The 10077-nt window shown below is 53.7% G+C and overlaps 1 gene segment (V, D, J or C); it reads right to left on the bottom strand.

The window, feature by feature from the left end:
* Positions 1 to 8928: 8928 nt before the first annotated feature.
* LOC309603912 (immunoglobulin heavy variable 3-23-like) lies at positions 8929 to 9704 on the bottom strand. The segment is given in 2 exons: positions 9623 to 9704; positions 8929 to 9527 (listed from the first exon to the last, which is right to left on the bottom strand).
* Positions 9705 to 10077: the final 373 nt, after the last annotated feature.

The following is a 10077-nucleotide window of genomic DNA, read 5'->3' as shown; positions in this document are numbered from 1 at the left end:
GGCCACAGCCTCCGCTCCTCCCTCCCGCACCCAAAAATACCCTTCCAAGGGAAAAATAACCCCAGAGTCACTGGTAAAATGGGCATCAGGTGCAAAAGCATCCTCATATCTCCAACAGAAATGGGCGTAAAACACAAAACATCCCCATATTTGTTCCTAGAAGAGCCGCAAAGGGCAAATACAGCCCCACACGTGGGGCAAAAATGTCCGTAAGGGCAAGAGCCATGCTCCCATTCAGGGCAAAATTAGCCACAAAGGGCAAAACATCCACAGATTTGGGGCAACCATGGCCAGAAAAGGCAGAGAAATGCCAATATTCTGGGCAAAACTCTCCATCAAGAGCAAAATCTACCCCACTTCTGGGGCAAACATGGCCCTAAAAGGTAAAACACCCCGATTTTTTATGCAAAACTGGCAATAGAGGGCAAAGCATCTTCATATTGGGCCCAAAAAAGGCCAAAAAGGTCTAAAACGTGCCCAGAGCTTGGGCCAAGGTGTCTCTAAAGGAAAAAGCATCTTGATATTGGGGGCAAAACCCCATGGAAGGCAAAAGCGTCCCCATCCTCAGGGGCAAAAAGTGCCTTGAGGGGAAAAGCATCCCCAGATTTGGGGCAAAACTGCTCAGAAAGGGCAAAACATCCCCGGATTTGCTGCAAAACTTGCCACAGAAGGAAAAAGCATCCCTAGAGTTGGGCAGAAGTGGGGGTAAAGGGCAAAAGGATCCTCATATGGGGAGAAAAATGGCATGAAAAGAGAAAACATCCTCAAACTGGCTGCAGACTGGCCCTACACGCCAAAAGCATCCTCATATTCGGGGCAAAAAAGGTCGTAAAAGACAATTGCATGCGCATTTGTGTGGTAAAAGTGGGCATAAACTGCAAACCAACCTCGGATTTGGGGCAAAAGTGGACAGAAGAGGCAAAACATCCCCGTATTCACGGCAGAACGGGGCATAAAAGCCGAAACCGTGCCAATATTTGGGGCAAAAGCAACATAAAGGGCAAAAGATACCAACACCTGGCACAGAAATGGTCATAAACAGCAATAGCATCCTCATCCTTCGGACAAAAAAGGTCCTAAAAGCAAAATATGCCCAGATTTGGGGCAAAACAGTACACAAACTGCAAAACAGCCCCATAGGTCCTTCAGCTCTGGCCAAAAGAGCAAAACGTCCCCAGATGTGGGGCAAAACTGACCTAAAGAGGCAAACCATCCCCAGATTTGGTGCAAAACTTGCATTAAAAGGGCAAAAGCTGCCCAGGTTTGGTGCAGAAGGGGCAGGAAGGGGAAGAGGGCCCAAGCGGGGGCTGGTCCCCCGGGAAAGGCCCCCCCGGGCGCAGCCGCTGGCGGGAGCCGAGCTGAGAGCCCGGCACCGTTTTTGTCACCGCCTGCACCACCGTGGTAAGCACCACTACACCAGCTAGGACCACATCGATATCGAACAGTACCCACGGTGCCACAGGGTCGCACAAAATCCCCCCGGCGCAGCCCCCTCCTCTGCGGGGCCGCACGCCTGAGCGGCCACAGCCTCCGCTCCTCCCTCCCGCACCCAAAATGCCCAGAAAAGGGAAAAACCACCCCACATTGACTGGTAAAAACTGGGAATGAAGCACAACACCTCCCCACGTTTGCTGCAAAAGTCACCCCAGAAGGAAAAAGCATCCCTCGGGTTGGGCAGAACCGGGGAGAAAGGGCAAAATGACCCCATCCTGGGGGCAAAAATGGCCATAAACGCAAAACACCCTCCGATTTCCTGCTGAATTGGCCCCAAAAGCCAAAAGCAGCCTCATACTCAGGACAACAGCGGTCCTAAATGTCACCATCCAGTGCCACACAAAGCACAACCAGTACCAGCACTGTCCACGGTGACACAGGGGCGCACAAAATCCCCCGGCGCAGCCCCTTCTTCTGGCAACCGAGCCAGAAAGGGCAAAAACATTCCCAAACTGAGGGCATAAATAGTTGTAAAAGGGAAAAGCGGGCCCAGATTTGGGCTGAGAATGGCCCTAAGTGGCAAAACCTGCCCAAAAACGGGCCCAAATCTCGGTCAAGAAAGGCCCACAGAGCCACAGCGTGCCCTGATTTGGGCCAAAACTGACCCTAAAGGGCAAAGCGTGCCCAGACGTGGGTCGAAAGTGGCCCTAAAGGGCAAAACAGGCCAAGATTTGGGTCAAAACTGGCCCAAAGAGGCAAAGAGGGCCCAAATTTGGAGCAAAATTGGACCAAAGAGTCAAAGCACGCCCAGACTTCAGTCAAAACTGGTCAAAAAGGGCAAAGCATGCCCAGATTTGGGTCGAGAAAGGCCCAAAGAGCCACGGTGGGCCCACGTTTGGGTCGAGAAGTGCCCAAAGAGCCAAAACACACCCAGATTTTGGGGCCAAACTGGCCCAAAGAGTCAAAGCATCTCCAGATTTGGGTCAAAACTGGCCCAAAGAGGCAAAGCGTACCCAGATTTCAGGCAAAACTGGTCAAAAAGGGCAAAGCACGTCCAGATTTGGGTCGAAAGTGGCCCAAAGAGCTGAAGCATACACAGATTTGCAGTGAAACTAGCCAAAAATTGTAAAACCTACACAGATTTCAGTCAAAACTGGTCAAAAAGGGCAAAGCATGCCCAGAGTTGGGTTGAAAGTGGCCCAAAGAGCCAACACGTGCCCATACTTGGGCCAAAACTGTTTGAAAACGGTAAAGCGTGCCCAGAGAAGGGCAAAATTGTAAATATTAGGGAAAAACATCCCCAGACTTGCTGAAAAATTGACAAGAATGGGTAAAATAGGCCCAGATTGAGGGCAAAAATGGTCCCAAAAGGAAAGGCATCACCACTTCAAGCGAAAAAGATATTAAAAGGCAAGAGTGCTCTCAGACTTGGAACAAATGTGGCCATGAAGGGCAGAAGACACCCGCAGCGGGGGTAAAACAGGGATTTAAGAGGCAAAACCTCCCCAGGTTGGCTGCAAAACTTGCATTAAAAGGGCAAAAGCTGCCCAGGTTTGGTGCAGAAGGGGCAGGAAGGGGAAGAGGGCCCAAGCGGGGGCTGGTCCCCCGGGAAAGGCCCCCCCGGGCGCAGCCGCTGGCGGGAGCCGAGCTGAGAGCCCGGCACCGTTTTTGTCATTGCCTGCACCACCGTGACAAGCAGCACCACAACAACCACCAGCACCCACGGTGCCACAGGGTCGCACAAAATCCCCCAGCGCAGCCCCCTCCTCTGCGGGGCCGCACGCCCGAGCGGCCACAGCCTCCGCTCCTCCCTCCCGCACCCAAACCCAGTCCTGAATGGCAAAAGCATCCCAATGTGGGATCTAAAAAGGCTGAGAAATGCCATAGTTTAGGGGAAAACTGGCCAGAAAGGGCAAAGCGCCCCGAGGTTTGGGGCCAAACGAGCCATAAGGGCAAAAACATTCCCAAACTGAGGGTATGAATAGTTGTAAAAGGAAAAGCCTGCCCAGGTTTGTGGCTAAAATGAGCAAAAGGGAAAAATATCCCCATATTTGGGGGAAAACCAGTCATAAAAAGAGACATGTGCCCAGATTTGGGTCGAGAATGGCCCAAAGAGCCAAAACACACCAAGATTTTGGGGCCACAGTGGCCCAAAGAGTCAAAACTTGCCCAGATTTGGAGCAAAATTGGCCCGAAGAGTCAAAGCGTGCCCAGATTTCAGTCAAACCTGGTCAAAAAGGGCAAAGCATGCCCAGATTTGGGTTGAGAATAGCCCAAAGATCAACAGTGGTCTCTGATTTGGGTGGAGAAAGGCCCAAAGAGCCACAGCAGGCCCACAGTTGGGTCGAGAACGGCCATAAAAGGCAAAGCCTGTCCAGATTTTGGTCAAAAGTGGCCTGAAAGGCCACAGTGGGCCCAGATTTGGGTCGAGAAAGGCCCACAGAGCCACAGCCGGCCCAGATTTGGGCCAAAACTGACCCCAAAGGGCAAAGTGTGCCCAGACTTGGGTCAAAAGTAGCCCTACAGGGCAAAGCAGGCCAAGATTTGGGTCAAAACTGGCCCAAAGAACCACAGCGTGCCCACATTTGGGTCGAGAACGGCTCACAGAGCCATGGTAGGCCCACGTTTGGGTCGAAAACAGCCCAAGGAGCCAAAACACATCCAGATTTTGGGGCCAAACTGGCCCCAAGAGTCAAAGCATGCCCAGATTTGGCTCAAAACTGGTCCAAAGAGGCAGAGCCTGCTCAGATTGGGGTCAAGAAAGGCCCAAAGAGCCACAGTGGGCCCAAATTTTGTGTAAAATGGGCCATAAAAGGCAAAGCCTGACCAGATTTGGGTCAAAGTGCCCTGAAGAGCCAAAGCAGGCCCAGATTCAGGTCAAGAATGGCCCAAAGAGCCAAAGCAGACCCACATTTGGGTCGAAAAAGGACCAAAGAGCCATGGTGGGCCCAGATTTGGGACAAGAAAGGCGCAAAGAGCCACAGCGGGCCCAGATTTGGGTCGAGAATGGCCCAAAGAGCCAAAACACACCCAGATTTTGGGTCAACACTGGCCCAAAGAGTCAAAGCATGCCCAGATTTGGGTCAAAACTGGCCCAAAAAGGCAAAGCCTGCCCACATTTCATTCAAAACTGGTCAAAAAGGGCAAAGTACACCCAGATTTACGTTTAAAGTGGCCCAAAGAGCCAAAGCATACACAGATATGTGCTGCAACTAGCCAAAAATTGTAAAGCCTACACAGATTTCAGTCAAAACTGGTCAAAAAGGGCAAAGCATGCCCAGAGTTGGGTTGAAAGTGGCCCGAAGAAACAAAGTGGGCCCAGATTTGGGGCAAAACTGGCCAAAAAATGTTAAAGCATGCCCAGAGTTGGGGCAAAATTGTAAATATTAGGGAAAAACATCCCCAGAGTTGCTGAAAAACTGACAATAATGGGTACAATAGGCCCAGATTTAGGGCAAAAATGGCCCCAAAAGGAAAGGCATCACCACTTCAAGCGAAAACGATGTTAAAAGGCAAGAGTGCTCTCAGATTTGGAACAAATGTGGCCATGAAGGGCAGAAGACACCCGCAGCGGGGGTAAAACAGGGATTTAAGAGGCCAAACCTCCCCAGGTTGGCTGCAAAACTTGCATTAAAAGGGCAAAAGCTGCCCAGGTTTGGTGCAGAAGGGGCAGGAAGGGGAAGAGGGCCCAAGCGGGGGCTGGTCCCCCGGGAAAGGCCCCCCCGGGCGCAGCCGCTGGCGGGAGCCGAGCTGAGAGCCCGGCACCGTTTTTGTCACCGCCTGCACCACCGTGGTAACCAGTTCTCCAACCACCATAACCACCATCATCAGCCACGGTGCCACAGGGTCGCACAAAATCCCCCGGCGCAGCCCCCTCCTCTGCGGGGCCGCACGCCCGAGCGGCCACAGCCTCCGCTCCTCCCTCCCGCACCCAAAAATACCCTTCCAAGGGAAAAATAACCCCAGAGTCACTGGTAAAATGGGCATCAGGTGCAAAAGCATCCTCATATCTCCAATAGAAATGGGCATAAAACACAAAACATCCCCATATTTGTTCCTAGAAGAGCCGCAAAGGGCAAATACAGCCCCACATGTGGGGCAGAAATGTCCGTAAGGGCAAGAGCCATGCTCCCATTCAGGGCAAAATTAGCCACAAAGGGCAAAACATCCACAGGTTTGGGGCAACCATGGCCAGAAAAGGTAAAACCACCCCATATTTCTGCAAAAGTGGCAAGAGAGGGCAAAGCGTCTTCATATTAGGTCCAAAAATGGCCGTAAAGGGCAAAAGCAGCCCCGTATTTCACACAAACTGGCCACAAAGGGCCAACAGCCCCAGCTTTGTTGCCAAACTGGCAATGGGAAACAAAAGCATCCTCATTTGGGGGCAAAAAGGTCCATAAAGGGAAAAGGGTCAAGAATGGCCCAAGAGCCACGGCGGGACCAGATTTGGGTCAAGAATGACCTAAAGATCCATGGTGGGCCCACATTTGGGTTGAGAATGGCCTAAAGAGCCACAGCGGGCCCAGGTTTGAGGTAAAATTGGCCATAAAAGACAAAGCCTGCCCAGATTTGGGTTGAAAGGGCCCCAAAGAGTCACAGTGGGCCCAAATTTGGGTCGACAAAGGCCCAAAGAGCCACAGCGGGCCCAGATTTGGGTCGAAATTGGCCATAAAAGGCAAAGCGTGCCCAGATTTGGGTAGAAAGTGGCCCAAATAGTCAAAGCAGGCCCAGATTTGGGTCGAGAAAGGCCCGAGGAGACACAGCGGACCCAGGTTTGGTAAGAAATTGACCCTAAAGGGCAAAGCGTGCCCAGATTTGGGTCGAAACTGGCCAAAGAGGCAAAGAGGGACCAAATTTGGAGCAAAATTGGCCCAAAGAGTCAAAGCGTGCCCAGATTTCAGTCAAAAGTGGTCAAAAAGGGCAAAGCATGCCCAGATTTGGGTCAAGAAAGGCCCACAGAGCCACGGCGGGCCCACCTTTGGGTCAAAAACACCAAAGAGCCAAAACACATCCAAATTTTGGGGCCAAACTGGCCCAAAGAGTCAAAGCATGCCCAGATTTGGGTCAAAACTTGCCCAAAGAAGCAAAGTATGCCAAGATTTAAGTCAGAACAGGTCAAAAAGGGCAAAGCACATGCAGATTTCAGTCGAAAGTGGCCCAAAGAGCCAACGCGTGCCCATATCTGGGCCAAAACTGGCCAAAAAGGATAAAGCATGCCCAGAGATGCGGCAAAATTGGCCCAAACACATAAAAACATCCCCCGAGTTGCTGAAAAAATGACAATAATGGGTAAAATAGGCCCAGATTTAGGGCAAAAATGGCCCCAAAAGGAAAGGCATCACCACTCCAAGCGAAAAAGATGTTAAAAGGCAAGAGTGCTCTCAGATTTGGAACAAATGTGGCCATGAAGGGCAGAAGACACCCGCAGCGGGGGTAAAACAGGGATTTAAGAGGCCAAACCTCCCCAGGTTGGCTGCAAAACTTGCATTAAAAGGGCAAAAGCTGCCCAGGTTTGGTGCAGAAGGGGCAGGAAGGGGAAGAGGGCCCAAGCGGGGGCTGGTCCCCCGGGAAAGGCCCCCCCGGGCGCAGCCGCTGGCGGGAGCCGAGCTGAGAGCCCGGCACCGTTTTTGTCATTGCCTGCACCACCGTGGTAACCCAACCACTACCAGTATAACCACCAGCACCCACGGTGCCACAGGGTCGCACAAAATCCCCCGGCGCAGCCCCCTCCTCTGCGGGGCCGCACGCCCGAGCGGCCACAGCCTCCGCTCCTCCCTCCCGCACCCAAACCCAGTCCTGAATGGCAAAAGCATCCCAATGTGGGATCTCAAAAGGCTGAGAAATGCCAAAGTTTAGGGGAAAACTGGCCAGAAAGGGCAAAGCGCCCCCAGGTTTGGGGCCAAACGAGCCAGAAAGGGCAAAACCATTCCCAAACTGAGGGTATAAATAGTTGTAAAAGGAAAAGCCTGCCCAGGTTTGTGGCTAAAATGGGCAAAAGGGAAAAATATCCCCGTATTTGGCACATAAACAGTCATAAAAGGAGAAGCGTGCCCAGATTGGGGTCGAGAGATTTGGCCCAAAGAGCCAAAACACAGCCAGCTTTGGGGCCAGACTGGCTGGAAGAGTTAAAGCATGCCCAGATTTGGGCCAAAACTGGCCCTAAAGGGCAAAGCATGCCCAGATTTGGGTTGAAAGTGGCCCTAAAGGGCAAAGCAGTCCAAGAGCTGGGTCAAAATTGGCCCAAAGAACCACAGCGTACCCAGATTTGGGTCGAGAATGGCCCAAAGACCCAATACACACCCAGATTTTGGGGCCACACTAGCTCAAAGAGTCAAAGCTTTCCCAGATTAGGAGCAAAATTGGCCCAAAGAGGCAAAGCGTGCCCAGATTTCAGTCAAACCTGGTCAAAAAGGGCAAAGCATGCACAGATTTGGGTTGAGAATAGCCCAAAGATCAACAGTGGTCTCTGATTTGGGTGGAGAAAGGCCCAAAGAGCCACAGCAGGCCCACAGTTGGGTCGAGAATGGCCATAAAAGGCAAAGCCTGTCCAGATTTTCATTGAAAGTGGCCTGAAGAGCCACAGTGGGCCCAGATTTGGGTCGAGAAAGGCCCACAGAGCCACAGCCGGCCCAGATTTGGGCCAAAACTGACCCCAAAGGGCAAAGTGTGCCCAGACTTGGGTCAAAAGTAGCCCTACAGGGCAAAGCAGGCCAAGATTTGGGTCAAAACTGGCCCACAGAGCCACGGCGGGCCCACGTTTGGGTCGAGAAAGGCCCACAGAGCCACGGCGGGCCCACGTTTGGGTCGAGAAGGGCCCACAGAGCCGCGGCGGGCCCACGTTTGGGTCGAGAAGGGCCCACAGAGCCGCGGCGGGCCCACGTTTGGGTCGAGAAGGGCCCACAGAGCCGCAGCGGGCCCACGTTTGGGTCGAAAAGGGCCCTAAGGGGCAAAACCTCCCCAAACTGAGGTTGAAAGTGGCCTGAAGTACCAAAGCATGCCCCGATTTCGGTCGAGAAGGGCCCAAAGAGCCAAAGCAGGCCTAGATTTTGGGCGAAATTGGCCATAAAAGGCAAAGCCTGCCCAGATTTGGGGCAAAACTGATCCAAAGAGACAAAGCGTGCCCAGGTTTTGGGTGAAACCTATCCGAAGAGCCAAAGCAGGCCCATTTTGGGGCCAAAAGTGGCCCAAAAGGACAAAACATCCCCAGATTTTGGCAAAACTTGCCAGAAATGGCAAAATCATCTCCATATTTGGATCTCATCTTGGTTCTTGGGCAACGTGTAACATGTCTGGACTCTGTGCAAAGGGCACTTGGGTGCCCCGCAAGGGGTCTGGGCTCCGTGCAAGGGGGTCTGGGTGCCTGGCAAGGGGCACTTGAGCGGACCACGAGGTTCTGGGCTTTGTGCAAGGGGGCTTGGGTGCCCTGCAAAGGGTCTGGGACCCTTGCAAGGCTCTTGTGCACCATGCAAGGGTCTGGGTGCTGCGCAAAGGGTCTCATTCTCCGTGCAAGGGGGCTTGGGTGCCACGCAAAGGGTCCAGGCTCTGTGCAATGGTGCTTGGGTGCCCTGTAAAGGCTCTTGGGTGCTTCACACGGGTCTGGGCTCCATGCAACAGCTCTTGGGCACCACAGAAAGGATCCGGGCTCGCAGCAAAACCCTGACTCAGCGGCCGCGGCTGCTCAAGCGCGGCAAAGAGTCGCCACGCATCGCCGCCCTCCGTCTCCCACGGGACAACCAGCCAACGCTGGGTTTTTCGCCAGCCGCACACGAGGCTGGCGCCGCTGTGAGCAGCTTTCGCGCAGTAGTAGGTGGCCGTGTCTTCGACCTTCAGGCTGTTCATCTGCAGCGTGACCGTGCTCCGGGACTTGTCCACGGAGATGGTGAAGCGCCCTTTGACCGCCGACGCGTAGTATGTGCTACCATAGCTGCCAATACCCGCGACCCACTCAAGCCCCTTCCCGGGCGCCTGTCGCACCCACTCCATGCTGTAGCTGCTGAAGTCGACGCCGGAGGCCTTGCAGACGAGGGTCAGGGACCCCCCGGGTGGCTGGAGGCCCCCTCCGCTCTCCACCAGCTGCACGGCCGCCCGCAGCCCTGGGGAGGGAGGAAGGACAGAATTGAGTCGCCCGCTCCCGCCATCGCCCCCCAAATCCGCGCCCGGGGAGGGGGTCGGCGGGGCTGGGACCTACCTGGCAGGGCTGTGAGGAGGAGGAGGAAGGTGGAGGCCAAGTGGATGCCCATGGTGGAGAGGAGAAGGGTAGGGGAGACTGGGGATGTGCCACCATGGTGGGATCGGGGGGTTTTAAAGGCGCTGGGTGCCGGGGATTTGCATGGGAGGGGTCCACCCCCACCCCTCGGCCCTACCCGGTGTTTTAATTGCAAATCTCTGCCAGCTGCTCGTTAGTGGTGGGGATTTGAATTCTTTAATTGCAAGCTCTGCTGGGCACCCGGATCACTTGTTTACGCCGAATTCTTTAATTGCACTAGCTCTAGGGAATTCATCGCAGGTGTACGCCGTATTATTTAATTGCGAGATCTCCAGGGATTTCATCGCAGGTGTGCGCCGAATTATTTAATTGCGAGGTCTCTAGGGAATTCATCGCAGGTGTGCGCCGAATTATTTAATTGCGAGGTCCCTGGGGAA

Source organism: Platalea leucorodia, assembly GCF_965183815.1.
Source record: "Platalea leucorodia genome assembly, contig: HAP1_HAP1_SCAFFOLD_251, whole genome shotgun sequence".
NCBI classification, from domain to species: Eukaryota; Metazoa; Chordata; class Aves; order Pelecaniformes; family Threskiornithidae; genus Platalea; species Platalea leucorodia.
The sequence above is the reverse complement of the archived record's forward strand: the minus strand, read 5'-3'. Positions and strand labels throughout refer to the sequence as shown.